The 22,786-nt window shown below is 39.9% G+C and overlaps 1 protein-coding gene across 1 annotated transcript in view; it reads right to left on the bottom strand.

Annotated features, from left to right (window-relative positions):
- The window catches only part of LRRC8C (leucine rich repeat containing 8 VRAC subunit C), an 88,857-nt gene extending 67,096 nt beyond the window's left edge, over positions 1–21,761 (bottom strand). Inside the window, exon 1 of the mRNA XM_025393134.1 lies at positions 21,524–21,761. The gene's annotated coding sequence lies outside the window, so the exon portion shown is untranslated. The remainder of the gene's footprint in view (positions 1–21,523) is intronic.
- Between the last annotated feature and the right edge of the window lie 1,025 nt (positions 21,762–22,786).

Below are 22,786 nucleotides of genomic sequence, written 5' to 3'. Positions count from 1 at the left end.
AAAGTTAATGAACAGGTGCTTAAGAGCAAGGGCCCATCCCCACCCCACACTTGACAGGCAGTTAGACGTGATGATGTGGAGATCGCCAGCTTATGGAAGGGCTGTCCTCTGACCACTGCCATCCAGAAACACAGCTGCCTTTATAGGGTCTACAGGATGGTTAGCAGCTGAGGCTGAGGAAACTAGCTGCAATCTGTGGGATCAACATTTCCCCTCAAGGGAGAGTTCTTGGAAGGTGAGTCATATAATCTTCAGGAAAGGTCACTGAAAGAGCCCTCATGTTGAATCTTTGTTGTGAGCTACTACAATGTCCCTGTGCTCTTTGTACCTCTAGCTGTAAGATGGCAGCATGACAGTGAGAGACACAGCTGCTTGTTTTCCAGTATTCGGCCTCTCCTTCTTATGTAATAATAAAGTACATGTTCCAGCTCCCTTGAAGGCAGGTATGGTGTGGAACTTAGTCCTAGCCAATGGCATATAACCAGAAAAGATATACTTAACTTGGAGTTGTGTCCTTAAATGAGCCTTCCATATACCTTCCTCCCCACCTCTGAGATGGGATGCAGGCTTAGTACTAATCATCTTCAACAGACAAGTAAGGGATACATGTTAGCAAGGGTAGAATACCAAGACATAAGGAGGCCAAGTCCTCGACACTAACAGATCCACATGACTATGTTAAGACTGTTATGAGAGAGAAAGAATGTCCTTTCTTCAAGTCACCATTGTGTATGGGGGGTGTGTGTGTGTGCACGTGCATGCGTGTGTACGTGCACGCGCGTGTGTGTGGAGAAGATGGAGAATCTTTCTGACAGCATTTGAACTCTTCACCTAACTCTTAGTCACACGGGCAGGGCTTTCCCACTGGAGTAGCTGAATGCATGTCACATGGAGGAGGGGGAGCATATTTTCCTGGTACACTGACTTTACTCAAATATTTGGATTTTAAAAAATGCTGGCCTGGCCGATGGTGTATGCCTGTAATCCTAGCACTTTGGGAGGTCAAGGTGGGAGGATGGCTTGAGCTCAGGAGTTTGAAACCTATCTGGGCAACATATTAAGACCCTGTCTCTACAAAAAATTAAAATATTAGCCAGGTGTGGTGGTGCGTACCTGTAGTTCCAGCTACTTGGGGGGCTGAGATAGACTGCTTGAGCCCAGGGGCTTGAGGCTGCAGTTAGCTGTGATCATGCCACTGCACTCCAGCCTCTAGCCAGGGTGACAGAGCAAGACCTTCTCTCAAAAAAAAAAAAAAAAAAAAGGAAAAAGGAAAAAGAAAATGTTACATTGAAACCAACAAACAAGGATATAGAATCAAAGGCAAAATTCTTGTGCTTTTAAAAAGTTAAAACAGAAGATATTAAACAAAATTTTGATCCTTCAAGCAGAGTGCTTGAAACTCTACTCCCAGATTCCTGAAATACGCACAAAATCTGTTTTATGCTGATAAAGGCACTGATGGAAAGCAAGAGGAGCAACAGTTGTAGAAAGAACCTTAGACTAAAAGTCCAATGTTCTAGAACCAACTCCACTTTTGACTACAATATATTGGGCAAGTCCTACTACCCTGATATCTTTACATTTTTACAACACTGCCACACCTGTATGTGTCCAATCAATACATTCTCTCTCTCTCTCTCTCTCTCTCACACACACACACACACACACACACACCCCTAACTTTGGGTTGCATGGGGAATAAAGATAACTTAGATGTGCCCTTGAAAGGCAGTGAGATACTAGGAGTTGTAATTCTATCCAGGTTCAGTATCCCTTATCTAAAATGCTTGGAATGAGAAGTGTTTTGAAGTTTTTCAAATTTTGGAATATTAGGATGATTATACTTACTGATTGAGCATCCCTAATCTGAAAATCTAAAACCAAAAATGTTGTAATGAACATTGCCTTTGAACAGCACATTGGCACTCAAAAAGTTTCGGATTGTGAAGCATTTCAGATTTTAGATTTTTGAATTTAGAACGCTCTATCTGTAGCACTGACATACCAGTGGAAGTCATACAACAAAAAGGCTGCTCATGACCTAATAACCCTATTGTGATGCACTTCAGTGGACAAGTTCTACAATTCACAAAGAACTCACAATCAGCTTTCTATGCCTCACTATTAAATATGATGGGATGGTTTGAATGTTTGCCTCCTAGAAAACTCATGTTGGAATTTAATTGCCATCATAATAGTATTAAGAGGTGAGATCTTTAAGAGTTGTTTAGGTCATGAGGGCTCTGCCCTCATGCTTGGATTAGTGTTACCTTAGGAGTGGATTTGCCTCCTCTGGCTCTTGCTCTCTTTAGCTCTCTCTTTGCCATTCCACCATGTGATGCCTCTGCCATATGATAATGCTACAAGAAGGCCCTCGCCAGATGCCTGCACCTTGATATTGGAATTCCAGCCTTCAGAACTGTAAGCCCAAAATTTTACGTTCATTATAAATTATCCAGTCTTGGTATTCTGTTACAGCAGCACAAAACAGACTAAGACATTTGAAGATACAGATATAGATCATCAGTCATTTGAGGAATGCCTCCAACTGAAAGACAGATATAAATAAAACAAACAATCAAAGGAACAAATAAAGACATTAAAACCAAAAGGAAAGCAGAGAGCAGGAGTTCACATTTAAAAACTTCCTAACTATAATTAATATTCTCAGAGAGCTAGCAGGAGATATTGTATTTATAAAATAAACACACTGGAAAAAAAACTTGGAAATTAAAAATAAGATAATGAAAAAATCAATATAAGGTTAGATAACGTTGATGAAATAAATCTTAAAGTAGAAAAAAAAACAGACGGGGAAAAATAATATACAGACTCCAGATTCAATGTTTGAATAATGGAAATTAAAGAGTGAAAGGAGAAAATGAACACAGAGGTATCAAGAAGAGAGTGCAAGCAAATTTTCCCAAACTGTAGGACATGAGACTTCATATTAAAAAGGCTGACTAGCTGTGCATGGTGGCTCATGCTTGTAATCCCAGCTACTCAAGAGGCTGAGGAAGGAGGATCACTTGGGCCTAGGAGTTCAAATCCAGTCGGGGCAATATAGCAGGACCTTGTCTCAAAAATAATAATAATAAATAAATAAAAGGCTTACTAAAGTGCTAGCACACAATGAATTAATAAAGACCCATACTCTCATGACCACTGGAGATAATGAGAAGATCCTAAAAGCTTGCAGAAGGCAGCAAACAGAGAGGGTAGAAGGGTGCATATAAAGAAACAAAAATCAGATCAGTATTACACTTTTTACCAACAATATGGTATTATTGTATGCTAGAAAATAGTTGTAAAAAACCTTCAAATTCTTAGTGAAAGTGGTTGTCAATGTAGAGTTTAGTACCCAACCAAACTAACTTTCAAATTTGAGAATAGAATAGTGTATTTCAGACATAGAAGGATGCAGAAAATTTATTTTTATGTATTCTCTCCTTAAAAAGTATTGGGGAATATGAAGGCAGTAAGACATCCATCCCCTGAATTGAGACTTAAATATCCAGCTGCTGACTTGACATTTGCAACTGGATGTTTAGTAGACATTTATCTTTTTTTGTATAAATTTAAAGGGTGCAAGTGCAATTTTGCTACATGGCTATACTGGGTAGTGGTGAAGTCTGGGATTTTAGTGTAACCATCACCTGAATAATGTGTATTATACTTATTTAGTAATTTCTCATCCCTTACCTGCCTCCCCACTTCTACCCTTCCAAGTCTCCAATGTCTATTATTCCACATGCTATGTCCATGTGTTCACGTTATTTAGCTCCTACTTCTCAGTGAAAACATGCACTATTTGTCTGTTTCTGAGTTGCTTCACTTAAGAAAATGGCCTCCAGTTCTATCCACGTTCTATCATGTCTATTCATCAAAAGACATGATTTCATCCTTTCCCATGGCTGAATAATATTCCATTGTGTATATATACCACATTTTCTTTATCCAGTCATCCATTGATGGACACTTAGATTGATTCCATATCTTTGCTGTTATGAATGATGCTGCTATAAACACACGAGTGCAGGTAGCTTTTTGATATAATGATTTCTTTTCCTTTGGGTAGATACCTAGTAGTGATACTGCTGGATTGAAATTAACAAGTCCAAAATAATTCTTCATTTCACCCCAAATCTGCTATTTCCACAACCATCCATATTTCAGTTAATAGAAAATCCATCTTTGCAGTTTCTCTGGGTCAAAACCTTAGAGTCAATTTTTAATTTTTTTCTCTTACATTCAGGTCTATCCTGTCAGCAAAACCTGTAGGCTCAATCTTTAAAATCTATCTAGAATCTAACCAGTTCTCCCTACCTCTCCTGCTATAACCCAAGGCGCAAGCATGTCTCATTTGGTTTATTACAATAGGTTCCATCCTTGTCTCTTACAGTTAGTGTACTCTTTACCATTGCTTCTCACAGTGTGCCTTTTTGGGGAATCAGCGAGGTCAAAACTATTTTCACAAGAATACTAAACATTATTGGCCTTTTAAATTCATTTTCTTGTGAATGCACAGTGAAGCTTTCTAGAGGCTAAATGATAGATGACAGTGAACAGACTGCCAGACATTAAAGACATCTGCAAAAACTTAAACACTGACATCTTTTTGTTCTTTTGTTTTGGAAAATATAATTTCAAAAAATATGTTACTTGTGTTAGCATGCAGTGGAACTATTATTATTTTAAAATAAATAAATAAATAAATAAATAAATAAATAATCAAATTTACATTTCTGAGCTCTCATGGGTTAGAGCTCTTTGGAGTTTTCAATAATTCGAGTACAAATGCCCTGAAACCAAAAGGTTGGCTAATGATTGCTCTATACCACAGCCAGAGCGATCCTTTGAAAACTCAAGTCAGATTAAGAACCCTCTAATGGTTCCTCATGTCATTCAGAGTAGAGGTGGACACTTCATGAGCCTACAGCACCCTCTCTTAATAACCACTCTCCCCATTGCGCAGAGCCCTGCACCCACACTGGCCTTCTTGCTGTTCCTCCTTCATGCCAGGGGAACATATTTATATTTGCTGTCCCCTCTTCTCAGATCTCTCCTCCGCAGATATCTGCCTCTCCTCACCTCCTCCAGATCTTTGCCTTATGAGCTGTATTTTTAATTGTGTCCCTTTCCAGATGTTTATATAGTTGCAACAATTTCCCCCTTCTCCTGTGATATTGCGGCCCCATAACTTGCCACTTGTATATTTGTTTATCCTGTCCTTCTGTCATAGAGAGTAAGTCCTCTGGGAGAGTGGCTTTCTTTTTAATCCCTTAGAAAGCCAGTGGATCTGGTGATCTGCACCCAGTGTGGTCCTCTTTTATTTTTCCTTTGATCCACCACTGAGAGCCTTGTACCTAGTGTGGTCTTAAATGATAATGCAAGACTGATCATAAGGGGTTATCTGACTAAACCTTCAGGCAAGACCACACTAAACCCATGATAGAGAGCCCCAACTCTGTTCTATTTTTAAGACATCCCAGAGACCCAGCCACTACGAAAATTTGTGAAAAGGTTGATTACTTGAAGCTTCAAAATTATTATTTTTAACCACCAAAATCTTTGTGCAGCAGGTTACACTTTTATCTCTTTCCAGAAGACATGCAAAATTGCTCTTCAGATTCAGTTAGAGACCTTTTCATACCCCTGGAAGTAATTACTAACTTTTTCCTGGAACCCATCTTAGCAGCAATATCTCAATTCCTTTCATCTTTCCCACATAGATCCTGTTTTCAATGCTCTAACCCACTCTCTGATGGTCTTCTGATTCTTTCCCCAGTGTTTTATCTTCATATTTCATTGTGTATCTAAATTCCAACAAGGTATGAGTTAGAGTGGCATCAAAAGATTCCTACAGTTTTACTTTTCTTTTACTGCACCCCAGCACTCCAGTGTATGCTTTTTAAAATATACTACATTGCCTTGAAAAAGAAAAATAGTCCCAAACCTGTTTGTGTGATATTACTTACAACTTCCTCTCAGAAAGAAATGAGTGCTCCTGATAAAATGCTTCAGTAGTTGATTCTCATGAACTTTAATGACACTAGGACTTATTTTGGGAAATCAGAAATGACCCATGCAGTTGACCAGTTGTCAACCAAGAATTTAGTGACCTTTAGCAAAATATTGTTTTCTTTTGATGTCAAATCTAGTGATTTTTCTAACCATTCTCTGTTACTACAAAATGTCCCTATCAAGAGCAAATCTCTGAATTAGCCTACTAACAAACTCCTCCCTTAGAGCAAGTTTAGTATAAAGCTTTAACACTAACGAGTAACTTGTCATAACAAGTAACTTGTCAATTTTTTAAAAAATGCAAGGATCGGCCGGGCGCGGTGGCTCAAGCCTGTAATCCCGGCACTTTGGGAGGCCAAGACGGGCGGATCACGAGGTCAGCAGATCGAGACCATAAACTCTTTCCTATAAACGGAGGGAAAGAAAATACTTAGGGTTTATAAATCATATGTGGTCTATGTTGCATAGTCTTTCTTCTTTCTTTTTTTTTTTTTGAGATGGAGTCTCACTCTGTTGCCCAGGCTGGAGTGCAGTGGCGCGATCTCGGCCCACTGCAAGCTCCGCCTCCCGGGTTCACGCCATTCTCCTGCCTCAGCCCCCCGAGTAGCTGGGACTACACGTGCCCGCCACCGCGCCCGGCTAATTTTTTGTACTTTCAGCAGAGACAGAGTTTCACCGGGTTAGCCAGGAAGGTCTCAATCTCCTGATCTCATGATCTGCCCGCCTCAGCCTCCCAAAGTATTGGGATTACAGGCGGGAGCCACTGCGCCCGGCCTATGTTGCATATTCTTTTTTAAAAATTTAAACAATTCTTAAAAAATAGGAAAGCCGATCTCAGCGAGTGGGCCATACCAAAACAGATTGCACTAACTCAAACTGCATGGGCCACAACTTGTCAACTCCTGTTGCAATGGTTCTCAGAACTCCCTTGGAGACTTGCTTACCTCAAGAGAAACAGAGTTACTGTCAGCCTCCTGATCAAGGTACTTCATGGCATATATGCTATTGTTACCCATTGTGTTACGCTTCTTGATCGTTGGATTTTTTGTTTTTTTCTCAGATATGGCAATTTGAGCACTTGAATGTCAATGTCTAATGGCCATCTGAAGTGACTCCCACTCTACTGGGCTTAAAATGACTTGCCATCTAAGTTGAGAGCTTGGAGAGCTGTTTGAGCTCTAAGAAGTGGTTGAACTTGGGGTTGGAGTTAAAACAGGACTCTTCCCCCAGGGTGAAATCAGAGCAGTATTTGATATTGGAGGGATGTAAGTATGGAAGTGTAGAACCCAAAACTTCTGTTCCTGGAACCCATGTTCTAAGTTTGAGGATTTCCACCACCAGTGTTTTGTATTTGACACATTCCATGGCTTAACATTTATTATATTACTAAGAAACAACCAAAGCCCTTAAAAAGAACATTTAGTATAAACAAGTGTACATTGTTTCAAAAAGTATCCAAAACTTGGAAATGAGGGAAAGACAGAGCAATATATCCTCTCAATGTAATACTGAATAATTATTTAATTGGCTCACTCATGGATTATTTGGGGAAATATACTTTTTTTTTTTTAAACTTGCTAATTTCTACTGATTAAATTCCAGTCTTGTAGATTTTTGGCTGGTAGAAAAGAAAACTCAAAACATTATGGGTTTTATTTCCCTGAAGGACATTACCTAGTTTTACATCTAGCAATGTTATTCTAACATTCCTTTCGAAAATAATTCCTTGAACACTCTTTGCACCAGTTTTGCCATCCTGCTGGCTCCCTCATTTATGAGTTAAATAAATCTTTTACTGTTCATTCTATATTTAAGAGTCATGTTTAACTTTCTGAAAATTATCCTATGACAACATTCACAGAAATCTTAAGCTATTTTGTGTTTTGCCTGAAGCGGGTTTGTGTATATATTTGTATCGGTATTTACATTTGTCAAACAGTTAAAACTGTATCCTATAGGAATGGGTTCAGAGGTTTCCTGTACATTTGCCTGTATCTGTAAACAGTTATTTATAGCATTCTGTATTTTTGGTCAGTGAGTCCTTTGAGTACCTAGGACTCAACTACTAGAATGAGAGCTTCTCACTTGCTTAGAATGCCTCTGAAAGTTAAGAGGTCACAAAAGATTGTCCTGTGTTTTGAAGAACATCTCATTAAACAAATGAATTCACTTTGAAACAAAGAGAGGAGGGGAAATCTGCCTGGGTGATTTCACAGGTGTGTGACAAGAAAGAGTTAAAGGAAATTTCTGCCAAGTCTGGGTGACAGTGAATTAAAAGAATATCTCTAAATAGACCTAAACAGATAGAATCTACAACCTGTCAAGATAGTTCCTCTGCCACCACCCTGGGCAAAAGAGTAGTGCCTGAAAGAATGTTTCAAGGAAAGGTGTTTTATTTACCTTCAGGAGGTAAAATAACTTTACTTCCTTCCAGATAGAAATTAGCATGACTGTGAAGTCTTTCAAATAGACAGAGTTCACATTTTCTAGACAGAAGCTAATAGCAGTTATTTATATCTAGACTAAGAAAATCTTAGTATCTTTTCCTGGACACACCACAATAAGAGGGGGAAAATGCCCAGAAGGAATGTTTGGAGTTAATGGATGGTGTACAGGTCGCTAAGGATAAGGAACAAGAACAACAAAAATGCAACTAGCTACCCTGTCAGCTTTCAGCACCTCTTTCTATATTTCACTAGAACTTTCAATCCAAAATGTAAAGAGATTTACTAGTGCTTTAATAGTACTTTGCAAACAACCCTGAATTAATTATATAAAATCTGAAGTGCAATTGATATTCCAGTAATGATTAATGCTTAGACAAATTAGTTTGTTAAACGTCATTAAAAAGACAGTTAAATGCCTTAGCATCGATTTTATTTTAGTTAGGGATAGGATGCAAAAATCATACCTCATTTACATCACAATGTCAAACACAGAGTTATCATATTACCCAGAAATTCTACTCCTAGGGGAATATCCAAAGGAATCGAAAACAGGTACTCAAATACATACACATGAATGTTCATAAAAAACAATTTACAAAAGCTAAAAGGTGAAAACAACCAAAATGCCCATTAACTGATGGATGGATAAACAAAATGTGGTATGTTGAGACTATTAAATATTATTTGACAAAGAAAAGAAGTGGGGCACTGATATATGCCACAACATTAACGAACCTTAAATATATGCTAAGTGAAAGAAGAAAAAAACACGTATTTTTGATACCACTTACATGAGCTGTCCAGAATAGGCAAATCTATTGTGACAAAAATAGAGTAATGACTGTTTAGAGGCTGGGAGAAGTAGGGGATGAGAAGCAGGGGTAATAGCTAATGCATAGATGTTACTTTTTGGGGTGATAAACATGTTTTAAAATTAGATTATAGTGATAGTTACACAATTATATAATTATGTTAAAAGCTATTGAATTGTATACTGTAAACAAATATGTGGTTTGTATATTGTATCTCAATAAAGCTGTTAAAAATGTATTGTAGTTTGCACAATTCATTGATGTATTTTGGTTCACCCTATCTGTTCTCTGACACAATGTGTATTAAACTAGAAGATATTAACTTCCTTATATTTATCTCATAGGTTAGATGGTTGGTTATTATTTATATTAAAAATTTAAGACTGTAGATGTACCCAACAATGAATTATAACTAGTGTCTGTTCTTTAATGGTTGTAAATGTTAGGCAATGTTGCAGTAATGTTAAATCATGGGATGTTGTATTTCTCTTATAGGCTTTGAATACGAACAGTAATTGTATTATTTTAAATGGCAATTTGAATTGTAATTTAAGATAATTAATTTTAAGACAGGGGTTAATATTAAAATTAGGAATTTAATGAATAGTCTTTGGCAAAATACTTACACAATAGTTTTCACCTACGTATTAGATTTATAAACATATTTTTGTTCTTCATAATATTCAAATAAGACTATAATCTTATTTCATAACATGCTTTATAAAATTAATTTTATTTATTTTTGAGACAGGATCTTGCTCTGTCACCCAGGTTGGAGTGCAGTGTTGCAAACACAGTTCACCACAGCCTCAGTCTCCTGGGCTCAAGCCATCCTCCTGCCTCAGCCTCCAGAGTATCTGGAACCACAGGCATGAGCCACCATGCCCGGCTAACTTTTTTAATTTTTACTTTTTGTAGAGATGGGTCTCACCATGTTGCCCAGTCTGGTTTTGAACCCCTGGGCTCAAGTGATCCTCCCACTTTAGTAATTTTATTTTAAAAACTAACGTTTAACACCAAAAATTGTCACACACCATTGTTTGGCCTATGTGATTTGTACGAAAAATAACACATATTGAGATAAAATTAATTTTTTTGAATTAGCTAAGTAGGATAGGTAACTGGTAACTCAAAAAGAAAAATTATTTTCCAGATGGCCTTTTCTAGAAATAAATCTGTAAAGTTATTTACTTACCATATATTGTACCCAGAGAGCAAAAGTTACATATTTTTTCTCACCCAACCCAAATGTGTTATTTCAGAAGGGGCAAGTCAATTTTTTTCCAATCATTTTCTCTCTATTGTTCAGATTATATTATTTCTATCGATACATGTTTAAATTCTCTGCTCCTTACTTTGCTACCTCCAATTGCTGTTAAGCTCATCCAGTGGATTTTTCATTCTGGAATTTCTATTTTACTGTTTTTCATAATTTCCATTTCTTTGCTGAGAGTTCTCATTTGTTAATTCATTATGACTATATTTTCTTTTCACAATACTATAACAGCCGTTTTAAAATTATTATTTGCTAACTCTAACATTTGGATCATCTTGGAGTTAATTTCTATTGACTATACTTTGTCTTGATAATGAGTTACACATTTCCTGTGCATTTTCATGCCTACTAGTCTGATTTTATCCTGGATATTCTGGATGACATATTATGGAAGCTCTGTAGTCTATTATTTCCCCTTGAAAAGTACTAATTTTTAGCTTTAGCAGGCCATTAATTCGGTTATACTGAAACTAAACTGTCTTCTCTAAGGTGGGCAGCAGCTAAAATGTCTGCTCAAGCATTTTAGGCTTCCTGCTGCTCAGGGGTTTAGGCTTACACGGAGCCTAACTCCTCTCATGAGCATTTCTGGGGTCAGGCAAAGATCTGGTAAGAGTTTATATGCAGATTTGGGGGCAATCTCTTTTATGTGACTTTCCCCCCCTAGGATTTCCCCTTCACTTTCTAACCACAGAGCAAGGCTCAAACTCCACCTTCAGACTTTTCAAGTCAGTATGACTGCAGTGTCAGGTATGAGAGTTAGTAGCTGTAGACCATATGGACTGGGTACTGGTTTCAGGAGAAAAGCCATAATTTAAATCTCATCCAGTGGAGTCTCTTTCTGGCCAGGATCAGTTCCCCTCCATATCTACTTGCTTTGGTTTCATTCCCATGCCTTTAAATAGTGGGGTTTTGTCTGGGCACTGTGGCTCATGCCTGTAATCTCAGCACTTTGGGAGGCCACAGCAGGCAACGAGTGCAGGCAACATGGTAAAACCCTGTCTCTACTAAATATACAAAACATTAACTGGGTGCGGTGGCACGTGCCTGTAGTCTTAGCTGCTCAGGAAGCTGAGGTGGGAGAACTGCCTGAGCCTGGGAGGTGAAGGTTGCAGTGAGCGGAGATCATGCCCCTGCATTCCAGCCTGGGCAACAGAGCAAGACCCTGTCTCAAATAAATAAATAAACTAAATAAAAAACAGTGGGGTTTGATATTTTGGTCAGTTTATAATTGTTACAAACTCAGGAATTAATTGATACAAAGCTATCCCACCATTGATGTTTTATTTTTTGAGAGGTATTTGATAAGCCCCTGTTTTTCTTCTTAGATTATTATCTCTAATCCTTAATTTAGTAGGTTATTTCAGTGCATTTGTAGGCTATATTTTTTAAAAACTTGAAACAAAAAAATTGTAACTTAAACATCTCTGATCATTGGTTATGCCTACAGCTATATCACAATTCAAATGTTTGATTGGTATATTATCAAATAGTACCATATATGTCAGAAGCCCAGTTGTAGAGGGTGAGGGGCTATATTCCTCAGAATACTACACAGCATGAGCACATGCTCTAGAATTCTGGAACTCACAAAATTTCGAGTATTCTATCACTCTGAAGGAAAATATCCTGTATGAAATGACAACAGGAAAAGCTGTGACAAAAACTAGTGAATACCCAGGAGAACATAATAAATCTTTCAAAATGGAATTTCAAAGAGGTAAACATATAGAAACATAACTCATTTTTGTTAATGATCATTTAGATAAACTTTACTTATTCTTACCGTACTTAAAAGCAACACAACTTTTTGTAGATAACTCCACTATCATGGAATATGCAATTCTCTATAAAATGTGACATAAATAGGTTTGCCCAGTCCACAAAACTATGCAGAATGGCAGTCATTACTATACACATTGAGACCCTTTACTGTTCCTGGTAATGTAGCTATTTGTATAGGTTCATTAGTATGTCCTCCCAGCCGGACATGGCGGCTTATGTCTGTAACTCCAGCACTTCGTGAGGCAGGGCAGGTGGATTGCTTGACCTCAGGAGTTTGAGAACAGCTTGGGCCACATGATGAAACCCTGTTTCTACAAAAAATAGCTGGGTACGGTGGTGTGTGCCTGTGCTCCTAGCTACTCTGGACGGTGAGATAGAAGGATGGCTTGAGTCTTAGAGGTAGAGGTTGTAGTAAGCCAAGATGGTGCCATTGCACTCTGGCTAGGATGACAGAGCAAGGCCCTCTCTCAAAAACAAAAACAACAAAAAAGAATAGAATATATCCTCCTTCCTCCTGGTATATAATTGAATAAACCTTTTTGTTTGTTTGTTTGTTTGAGACGGAGTCTCACTCTGTTACCCAGGTCAGAGTGTAGTGGCGTGATCTCGGCTCACTGCAACCTCCGCCTCCCGGGTTCAAGTGATTTTCATGTCTCAGCCTCCCGAGTAGCTGGGATTACAGACGTGCACCAACATATCCAGTTAACTTTTGTATGTATGTATGTATTTATTTATTTTTTTGAGATGGAGTCCTGCTCTGTTGCCCAGGCTGGAGTGCAGTGGCATGATCTCAGCTCACTGCAACCTCCACCTCCTGGGTTTAAGCAATTCTCTGCCTCAGCCTCCTGAGTAGCTGGGATTACAGGTGTGTGCCACTATGCCTGGCTAAGTTTTATATTTTTAGTAGAGATGGGGTTTCACTATCTTGGCCAGGCTGGTCTTGAACTCCTGACCTCGTGATCCACCTACCTTGGCCTCTCAAAGTGCTGGGATTACAGGTGTGAACCACCGTGCCTGGCCAATTTTTATATTTTAGTAGAGGTGGGATTTCACCATGTTGGCCAGGCTGGTCTCGAACTCCTGACCTGAGGTGATTCACTTGCCTAGGCCTCCCAAAGTGCTGGGATTACAGGCAGGAGCCACCGTGCCCAGCCATGAATAAACCTAATTTCTAACATGCTGTGCCCAAAGCGTCACATTTAGAGATAAATTCAGTTTGACATGAAAATCCTATTAAGGTATTAATGCTACACTACCTAAATTGTAGCAATGCACAGAACATCCTCCCGGATACTAGTCTGGTATCTACTCTATGGCCGACAGAATCTCAACTTTTTAGGCAGTAAGGAATATAACTATCTAGCAGGATAAGAATCTGAGGAGGGTAAAATGGGTCATCAAGAAAATAGGGATACTACAGTTACAAGTACTAGAGGCAAAATCTGATGGAGATAAATTAGATACTCTCTGAGTTCTGGCCTTGGAGTAGACAAGCTGAGAGGAAAGTACTATAAAAAGTACTTCTAGTGTGAAAGAAGCAATAAAAAACACAACTTCAAGGATTTTACAAAGCTTCCACAAAGATGTTAACTCACTGGCCTTACTGGTTGTGCAATATCATATGGCAGCAAATGCGCTGATCACACAAAAAGATCGTTTAAATGGATTAATAAGCTCCTCTTGCGGGACCTTTTAAAACAAAGCATGCTAAGTAGAACAGAACACAGAAATATAGAAGCCCTACTTTATATCTATATAAGTAGATAACACTGACACTATGTTAGTTTAGATTATGCTTCGAAAATCTTCCCTGCCATAGAAAACCAGTTCAAAGTATTATCAGTGTTTATATAAATAGTGCTTGTAACTGTGACTCTGGATGTAAAGTGTAAATAAGGAATCCTAAAATCCTTATTTTAGGATTAACTCCTAAAAGTTAACGAGTAGGTAACAAATTCAATGACCCTAACGCAAAAACGTAAAAGGATAGACTTTTCCTTGACCAAGACAGACCTGCAAAGACTGTCTAAATTGAGTGACTATTAAAAAAAAAAAAAAAGTTCCTAACTCGATCAGGAACAGAACCTATTTGTGAGGTGGAATTCACAATCTCCTTCTATGAAGAAACACATATTCCTAATAATTAAGCAATTTTCTGATGAAGTTTAATAGGGAAACATTTGTTCTTAGAAACCAGCTACCTAGCCATCCAGTCACATTGTTAGGTGTCAGTGAAAAGTCTAGTGACCTTGAACCCACATTTTTTTTAAAATCTAGGTTAGCTATATCTGACCATTCACTTTTCTTATCAAATGTCCCCAAGAATGAATTTTTGAATCCATCTACTACAAATATTTTACATATAAGACAAATAAAATTTTAACACATGCTCAGAAATTATTTGTCCAAAAGGTTTTTCTAACAGTTTAGTAGTTCCGCATTTCCATCCCCTTAGGAATAATCTTACTTTTGCTCTAATCGCATGTTGTCTTCCTTTATCTTACATTATATTAACATATTTATTCAGCAAATATTTATTAAACCTTTGCTCCATGTCATACACTATTCTAAATACTGGAAACTACAGTAACAAATTTAACAAAATAAATACAAATGTAGTATATTTACGTCATTTGCTTAGTTTTATTCAATGTACCACCCTGTGCTTCCCTTAAATGAATTTAATTGCTTGTTTTTGATTATTTCCTTTCATTTTAATTTTATATATTTTATTTTGCCAAACTCATTTCAAATTCTTGCTTCAAAATCAAGGCACTCTATACACCACAAAGTCACTTATATAAATATGACCTGCATGTTTTCTATTATGCCATCCAGATCCTCAGACAAAATTCTAAAACACCCAACTCATCCAAACCCAGACATACCTCCAGCTGCTACTTCCTCCGTTGATAACTACTTTCTGGTCACAGTTATCCACATAGCAGTGCCATAACTAGAAAGTTATGTGTGCTGGATGGTATCTCCTAACTTTACTGATAAGCATATTATACTGAACCTTGCTAATATCAAGAGATAATATAAATTAGCCTGACAATGTTTTGCTAATGAAGCCATTTTCATAGTAATTTCTCTACAGTAGTTTCCCAGAAGTTAGATTTGTAGGGTATATCTTTCATATTAAAAAGATATTTGAGCCAGTTTCTAGTTTTCATAAATCTCTAAGATATTTGAAAAAGACAAGTTAGTAATTTTTGTTGATTTTGATAAGTTCTTAAAATACATAAGGAGAGGCTGGGTGCAGTGGCTCATGCCTGCAATCCCAGCACTTTGGGGAGCTGAGGCGGGTAGATCATGGGATCAGGAGTTCGAGACCAGCCTGGCCAAGATGGTGAAACCTTGTCTCTACTAAAAATACAAAAATTGGCTGGGTGCAGTGGCAGGCGCTTGTAATCCCAGCTACTCGGGAGACTGAGGCAGGAGAATCACTTGAAGCCAGGAGGCAGAGGTTGCAGTGAGCTGAGATCATGCTACTGCACTCCAGCCTGGAGACAGAGTAAGACTCCGTCTCAAAAATAAATAAATAAATAAAATTACAGTTTAAAACATAAATTCTCTAATAGAGACAAACCAATTTATACTCATACAATTGATCAGTCAAAAGAATGAATAATACCACAGCATTCCAGCATAACAGAAATATATAAAGGATGTTGAATGTCTGAAGTTTAGGGAGGGCTTCCCTTCCAGGAAATAAAAGGATGCAGGTAGGGGAGGATTTGAGAGACAACTTTATGAATTTAATAATTTTGTCAATGTAAAATTGGGACTAGAAACCTTACATTTTTACATATAAATTTCAGTTGAAGGGTCAATAAAGTATGCTTTATTTGCAAAAAAAGTAATCTAGTTCCAGAGGATGTGTAAATTAAGGTATTGTATATATTCATACAAAAAACACATAGATATGTTGACTATTTTTCATGTCTTTAAGTTTTATATGGCTCTTTTGTGATTTTAAACATCATATAGAATCATGCTACACCATGTGTTCTCAATGCGGGGACAATCTTGCCCCTAGGAAAAATTGGTTGAGGTGAAGGCGGGGTAACAAAACCTTAAATAATGGTTTGTGATCCACCAAAGAGTCACAGTTCATAAACACAGTGTATCTCTGTTGTTACAACTTACGGAAAAAGAGTTCACAGACTGAGGTTAATAATCAAAAAAAGGTTGAGAAATGAAATCAGCTCCACTATGTTCTCTCTAGTGTTTCCGGCCCTAAGATGGATTTTTGTTTTAGACAAACTAATTTCCTTCTTGTTTTACCTTCACAACATCTTCTGGTATGGAAAGAGCTTTTATTCTTCTGAGTCCTTAGAAAGGTTCTTTAAAGAACATATAGCTCTTCTGGATTTCTTTGACTCAAAATACTTTGGTCATCTGGAACATTTTCAGTTACTTCCCTAAGCTTTACCATATTTTTCTTAAAATTGATTTTTTGATTTTGCCAATTCTTCCTTTTCTTCTCTGAATTCTATTTTCTGAACCCATATCACTTTGTCTCTATCAATTAACATTCGGTTAGATACACCAAATGTTAGACTTACAACCATATTTTAAAAGAACACCCATCCAATACTAGAAAATGATCCTAAATTCATTCCTCAAATTTGTGATGGTATGTTATACTCCTAAGTAGATAGTCTGGGGTTTTGTGTTTTATACCTGATATTGGAAAAGAGCTTAGACATTCTCTATCTTGTAATCATTAGGAAATTTTCAATATATTCCTGCCAAACTATGTATTTCAAACAAAGTTCTGAGATTACACTCTTGTCGCTCTGTGCTGGCCCTCGAGCAAGTGGGAGTCTGTTGCTGCGCTAGATATCCAAGGCGACATTAGTTTCTCTTTCTTGCCCATCTTGACCCCACAGTCTCTTTTCTACTTTTACAGTCCAAGAATGACCAATATCTAGCAGGCCTCAGTCATAAAGTATTACAGTTATGCTTCATTTATTTTACCTCTTCCATTTTATTTTTCTACCCCTCATATGTATAGTGAGTCATATTCAGAGTGGGTCTTCTGCTTGTGCTAATTCTCTCTCTGAAGGCCACTTCTGGTTGTAGCCTCCACACTGTGCCATGCTGAGTTTTATTTTCAATGAAAGTGGTCTGAAATCCTCCTTGCTCATTATCTCAACCCCTTCTCTGAGGTAGGTGTTCCTTCCCCTCAAGTACATTTTATTCTTAAAGAAGTACATTTGGACCATGACCCATCTAAACTACCAAACTACTCAAATACGGTTGACATGCTCAGTATATTTGCAACTTAATGAGGTTATATTACCATGGAAGCAATTTATTAACGAAACATAGCTATTTTACATGGTACCTAATGTCCAAGGCTTTGTTTAAGAATGATAGCTTTCCAGCAAATGTAATACCAATTAAACTAGTGGAGAAGCCTGGGTTGAACAAGTCTCAAGATAACAAAGAAGGTGCCACTAACAATTTGGGTGTCTTTCCTACTTACTGTAAGGATCTAAGAATATCCGATTTGTCTCTCATTCAGGAAATAGAAACCATCTGTGTATTATCCCAAGCAAAAATATAAAGAAATTTTTAAAAATCCCTGACACCAAAGAGTTTAAAGTCTTTCAAATGTATTACCTGGAAAAATAACAATTTTTTTAAAAAAATTTAAAAAGCGTTAGGAGTGGGCTGGGTGCAGTAGCTCATGCCTGTAATCCCAGCACTTTTGGAGGCGTACGTGTTGTCTGAATTATAAGTGAACTGACAAGGATCTGGAGGGAAACAGGCAGGCTCATGAGGGAGGTAGCTTTTATGCTGAGCCTTGTAGGAGATGCAGAATTGCAGCTGTTGGAGACTTGGTCAAGGGTGAGGTGTGTGGTGGGGAGAGACTGGCATTGTCATGGTACCCTGAGTGATATACAAGGCTAAGAGATCAGGAGAGGCAGAAAACAGGAAAGTATGTTTGCCAAAAAATACAAATTCTGATCCACTGACATATTGTTAGTAAAGTAAAAATAAAATAAAATAAAATAAAAGAGTAAGAACAAAGGAAAAACTACAGAATGTGAATACATGTTTCTGACTCAAGACAACAAAAAAGGATGTGATTCAAAAGTTAAAGATGCTAAGAATCAGATTACACGTTTGTATAATCATATAAAGAGTGAATCACTGATAGCAATGACTAATCACTACATGCATGTAAAATATACATAAAGTGAAATACAGCAGAAATTTCTACCAGTGCTACGATACACTGGTGTTATTCTTTACTGAGCACCTACTGGGTGACAGAAGCTGTCCTTTACATGCACTATTACAAGTAATCCGTACAGTGATCCAGCTAAGGAGGCTTTATTAACCCCATTATACAAGAGGAAACCAGGGTTCAAAGAAGTTGAATAATCTGAGCTCATTTGCACTCCTACTGCGCAGTAGAGTCCGAATTTGATAGCAGCTTTTTCTGGAGGCCATTCTCTTTACTCCATGCCAAACTAGAATGATTTATAGTTCAAAAGGAATCAAGTAGATTCAAGGATACCTCCATGGTTATGTAACCCTCATTAGTTGTAATATGCTTTCATGAGTGATCTGGAATTGGAGATACAGCCAACACTCCAGAAATGAAGTATAAAATCTTGGGAGTGTGTTACAGCCCATGAGACCATCATTGTCATGTCAGTGATAATAGCTGATGGGCAGGAGTAAATTGTCCGTTAAGGTTAAGCTCTGGATCAGTCATTTAATAGAAATCAGTGGCAAGAACATGGGTTTTAGAAACAGATGGCCTTGATTCAGAATTGGAATTCTGTTATACGGAAAATGCTGGGCAGAAAACTTTACAATCTCTGTTTCCTCATATAGTCATTATGGTGAGTTAACAAAAAATTTATATAGAAAAAATAAGCAGCTTTGAATAATTTTTTAAAAAAGTATATCATTAAGACTAAGGAGGCTTGACTTCATTCAGGCACTAACTTAGCTGTATAGTCTTTGGCCAAGTCAGAAACTCTGAACTTCCTTTTTTGTAAAATGTAGATGGTACCATCTACCTTAGGGGTTCGTTGTAAGAACCTGAGATAATGTGTATTAGGTATCTAGCATGCAGCTACATTATGTTATAGAAATGTACCATATTAAATCGTTAACACAATTCTTGGCAAAATATAGTTTCCACCTCATTTCATTTGAAACCTGGGCTTGCTCTATTATAATGTTATAGGTGACTATAACTTAATAATACTATAGACTATTAAAAATCATAACAAATTGGTAAAAATTGAACACCTGGGAGTTAAACATATTTCTAACTTTGTATTGTTTTTTAAAAGATAAACTTCATGGAAATAAAGTGCAGCATTTTCATTCATTTATCTTACAGCTCCGAACGCATTATTTTCACTAAAAGCATTCCCTTTTAAAAACACATTTCACTAAAGTGCTTAATCTGAGAAATAATAGATTAGTACTATTAATAAAGGCTTGATTTTATTAATAAGAAAATTGTTAAATATGCTTGGTATCTCTGATACAATTCTTGGGTTGATGAGTCCGGTCTGTGGCCAACCTATTAAGTGAACCATGGCAAATATCCATCTTTGCAAAACTGCCCTACATCCCCCTCAAAGGCAACAAACTGACCCGAAGACAGAATTTGTTAATCACTCCAGAGGAAAGCAAACCAATAGCCCTGGCCTTCCCTACTAAAGCGAGTCATAAGAAATACAAATATCCTAGACTAAAGCTGTATACATTTAATGTTTGTTTACACACTTAACACATTGTTTATGAATTGAGCAAGTTTTGTGCAGTTTAGATTATGTTTTGGGTTTTCAACAAATTATTTAAAAATAAACAGAATGTATAAATGTATAAAAATGATTGGCTCTCGCCAGAGAGATTTTGTAGCGTTCTGCTAACCAAGAGGACTACTCCACTTTTACTCCTTTTTCGTCTAAATGACATCTTAATGACCTGCCCACGCTGAAGCCTCATCCATGCTTTGGGAAACCACCACATACCTGTCGGGAAATGTGACTGTTGGTTAAGGCTACATTTCTCACACTACCGCGAAAGAAGTATGTGACTTAAATAGGGCCGTAATTTCCTTTACCTATTCCTTCTCTCAAAGGCTGCTTTAAATGGAGGTAATTCAAGCCTCCCCGTGCCAAACGCCGGCACTCCCACAAAGATGGATTGGTTCTTATTTTTTACTTTGAGGAGGATGGGAACCTGAAAATGTTTCCTAACGTTTGCTGAAGCTTTAACATGCTTAAGGAATTTGAAACCAAGGCAAGTTTGGCCGTAACACTCCGAAATATCCGCATGAGGATGCGGGCTAGGTGTCCGGCTATCGCAAAACTACGGGGGATGCAAGGTTTGGAAGAAACTGTTTGGACTTTGCTGTATACCGGGCAGGCGTGGGGGGTTGGGGAGGGAAGAACTGGCTGAGGGAGAAAAGAAAGGCATTCGCGTCCACAGAACACATCCTAACGCTCCTGAGTTGCTAACTCCATCCCTAATCATCTCGTTGGTGAAACCAGCTGGAAAGGGAAAGATTAGCGAGCCTCGGCGTGGGATGAAGGCAGCGGTCTTGGCCTCAACCGCTGGCCTAGACACCTGGCTTCTGGGGCCCGCCCGATCGAGCTGAACCCCCTCCCCTTCAGTCCTGCAGGTGAGCACACGGTGCTCTCACGTTTCTTCGAGAAACCTTCCAATTCCTCTACCTCCCCAAAAGTGCTAACTTCAAGGGTTCGGAGGTGGCAGGGGGGTGGCAGACCGGAAAGGACAGGCCCCGGGGTCTCAGGGATTTTCGAGGTAGGAAAGAACGACGATCGCCCCGGCCACGGACGCATTTTCCCTCGCGGACAGCCCCCCGCCCCCGTGCCCAGTCTGCACGACCTGCCGCGGCCGCGCGGCGCTGGGCGCCGGGCTGGGGTCCTCGCGCGGCCGCCGGGGCTAGCGTGGATTGGGTGGGGTAGGGGTTGGCGGGCTCCTGAGCCGCAGTAGCGGATGGTTCCCGGCACCACACGCCGGGCGGGCAACCACATTCTGACTGAGAGCCGGGGGGAGGCAGGGACGCGAGTGAGGCGGGGCGAGTCCTGGTGCGGCGCGCCCGGCAGACCCAGCGGGTGGCCCTCTGCGGGCTGCCCCTCTCCATCCCTCCGCGGATCCCCCGCCCTTACCTCCTGGCGCGAGGGTGTCGGCTGCAGAGGGTCCTAGGGAGCAGCGAGCTGCCTGGGGGTCGGGCTCAGCGGCTGCCAGCGACGGCGGGGTCTCTCGCGGGACCGCTGCTCATGGCTTGTAGCGCCAGAGCACTGCAGCCGCGGCCACGGCGGCGCCCTCCTCCTCGTTCTCTTCGCGGGCTTCCAGCCGGGACGCAGCTAACGCCCCAGCCCCGCAAGCCCTCCTCCCCTCCGCCTCCCCGGCCGCGGACGGAGCCGCCTCCAGCACCGCCCCGCGCGCAGCTGGGCCAGCGGCAGCCAGCGCCGCCCAGCGCCCGGCCCTGGGGTCGCTACCGCCAGCCGAGTCGACTCCGCGGTGCCAGCCCCGCTGTGACGCAGGCCGCGCTGCCCGGGAACTTCCTCCCCTGCAGAGACCACCCCGCGCCCCGGACCCGCCAGCGAGGGCTGCCGCCCGCCGCGGGGGGCTTTCTCCAGGACTGGGGGAGAAATCCTGTCTCCGCTTCGCGACGCGGCCACTCCCACCCCTGAGACGCCCACCTGGCGGGCTCTGCGTGGGCGGATTCGGCTGCGTTTAATACCACCTCCACCACTCATCCCTAACAATTCGCGGAAAACCACAGGCGGCTGTGCGCGCAGCGTCGGCTCAGCCACCGCAGCTCCTCCCCCGGGGTAAGTTAGAGGGGAGCAGCCACCACTAAAAATAGCCCTTCTGGGAACTCCTCCGAAGGCCGGGGTCAGGATGAAGATAACCCCTCCACAGGAGAAGCGAAGGCCTCCTAAAAGAAGGGTGGGGAGGGGACGGTGGGATACACTGAGGGAGATGGAGAAGGAGAAAAGCAAAACCCAATATCCTTGGATCACGAAGCTCTTGAGCCCCTTGACAACCATGTCTCCTTTCAGGCCGGAATCCCCAACTGCACCGCCCCTGCAAGACGGGCTAAGCGGCAGATTCCGGGGAGATTCAGTTGGAATGCCCCGCCTACAGCTCCCGCATAAAGGAGTTGACGGTGCACAGCAAAACCACCTGTTATTTAGCGAGTATGGGGGGAGGGGTTCTCCCTCATTGATTGATCTGAACTGTGCTTTTCTTCTCCCCGTTTTCCTACCCAATTTCAGGATGAAAAAGCAAACTCTGACGTCTTGAAAGCTGGCAGCTCTCTATGGAAAATCTCTTCCCAGTGAAAAAATGTACAGACAAGATTACTAAGTAACACAGTCTTCTGGGAATGCCTTATCAATGCTAGCTATTTGAAGAGCACCCAA

Source organism: Theropithecus gelada, chromosome 1 (genome assembly GCF_003255815.1).
Source record: "Theropithecus gelada isolate Dixy chromosome 1, Tgel_1.0, whole genome shotgun sequence".
NCBI lineage: Eukaryota > Metazoa > Chordata > Mammalia > Primates > Cercopithecidae > Theropithecus > Theropithecus gelada.
Note: the sequence above shows the minus strand (reverse complement) of the source record. Positions and strands in the feature narration are given on the sequence as shown.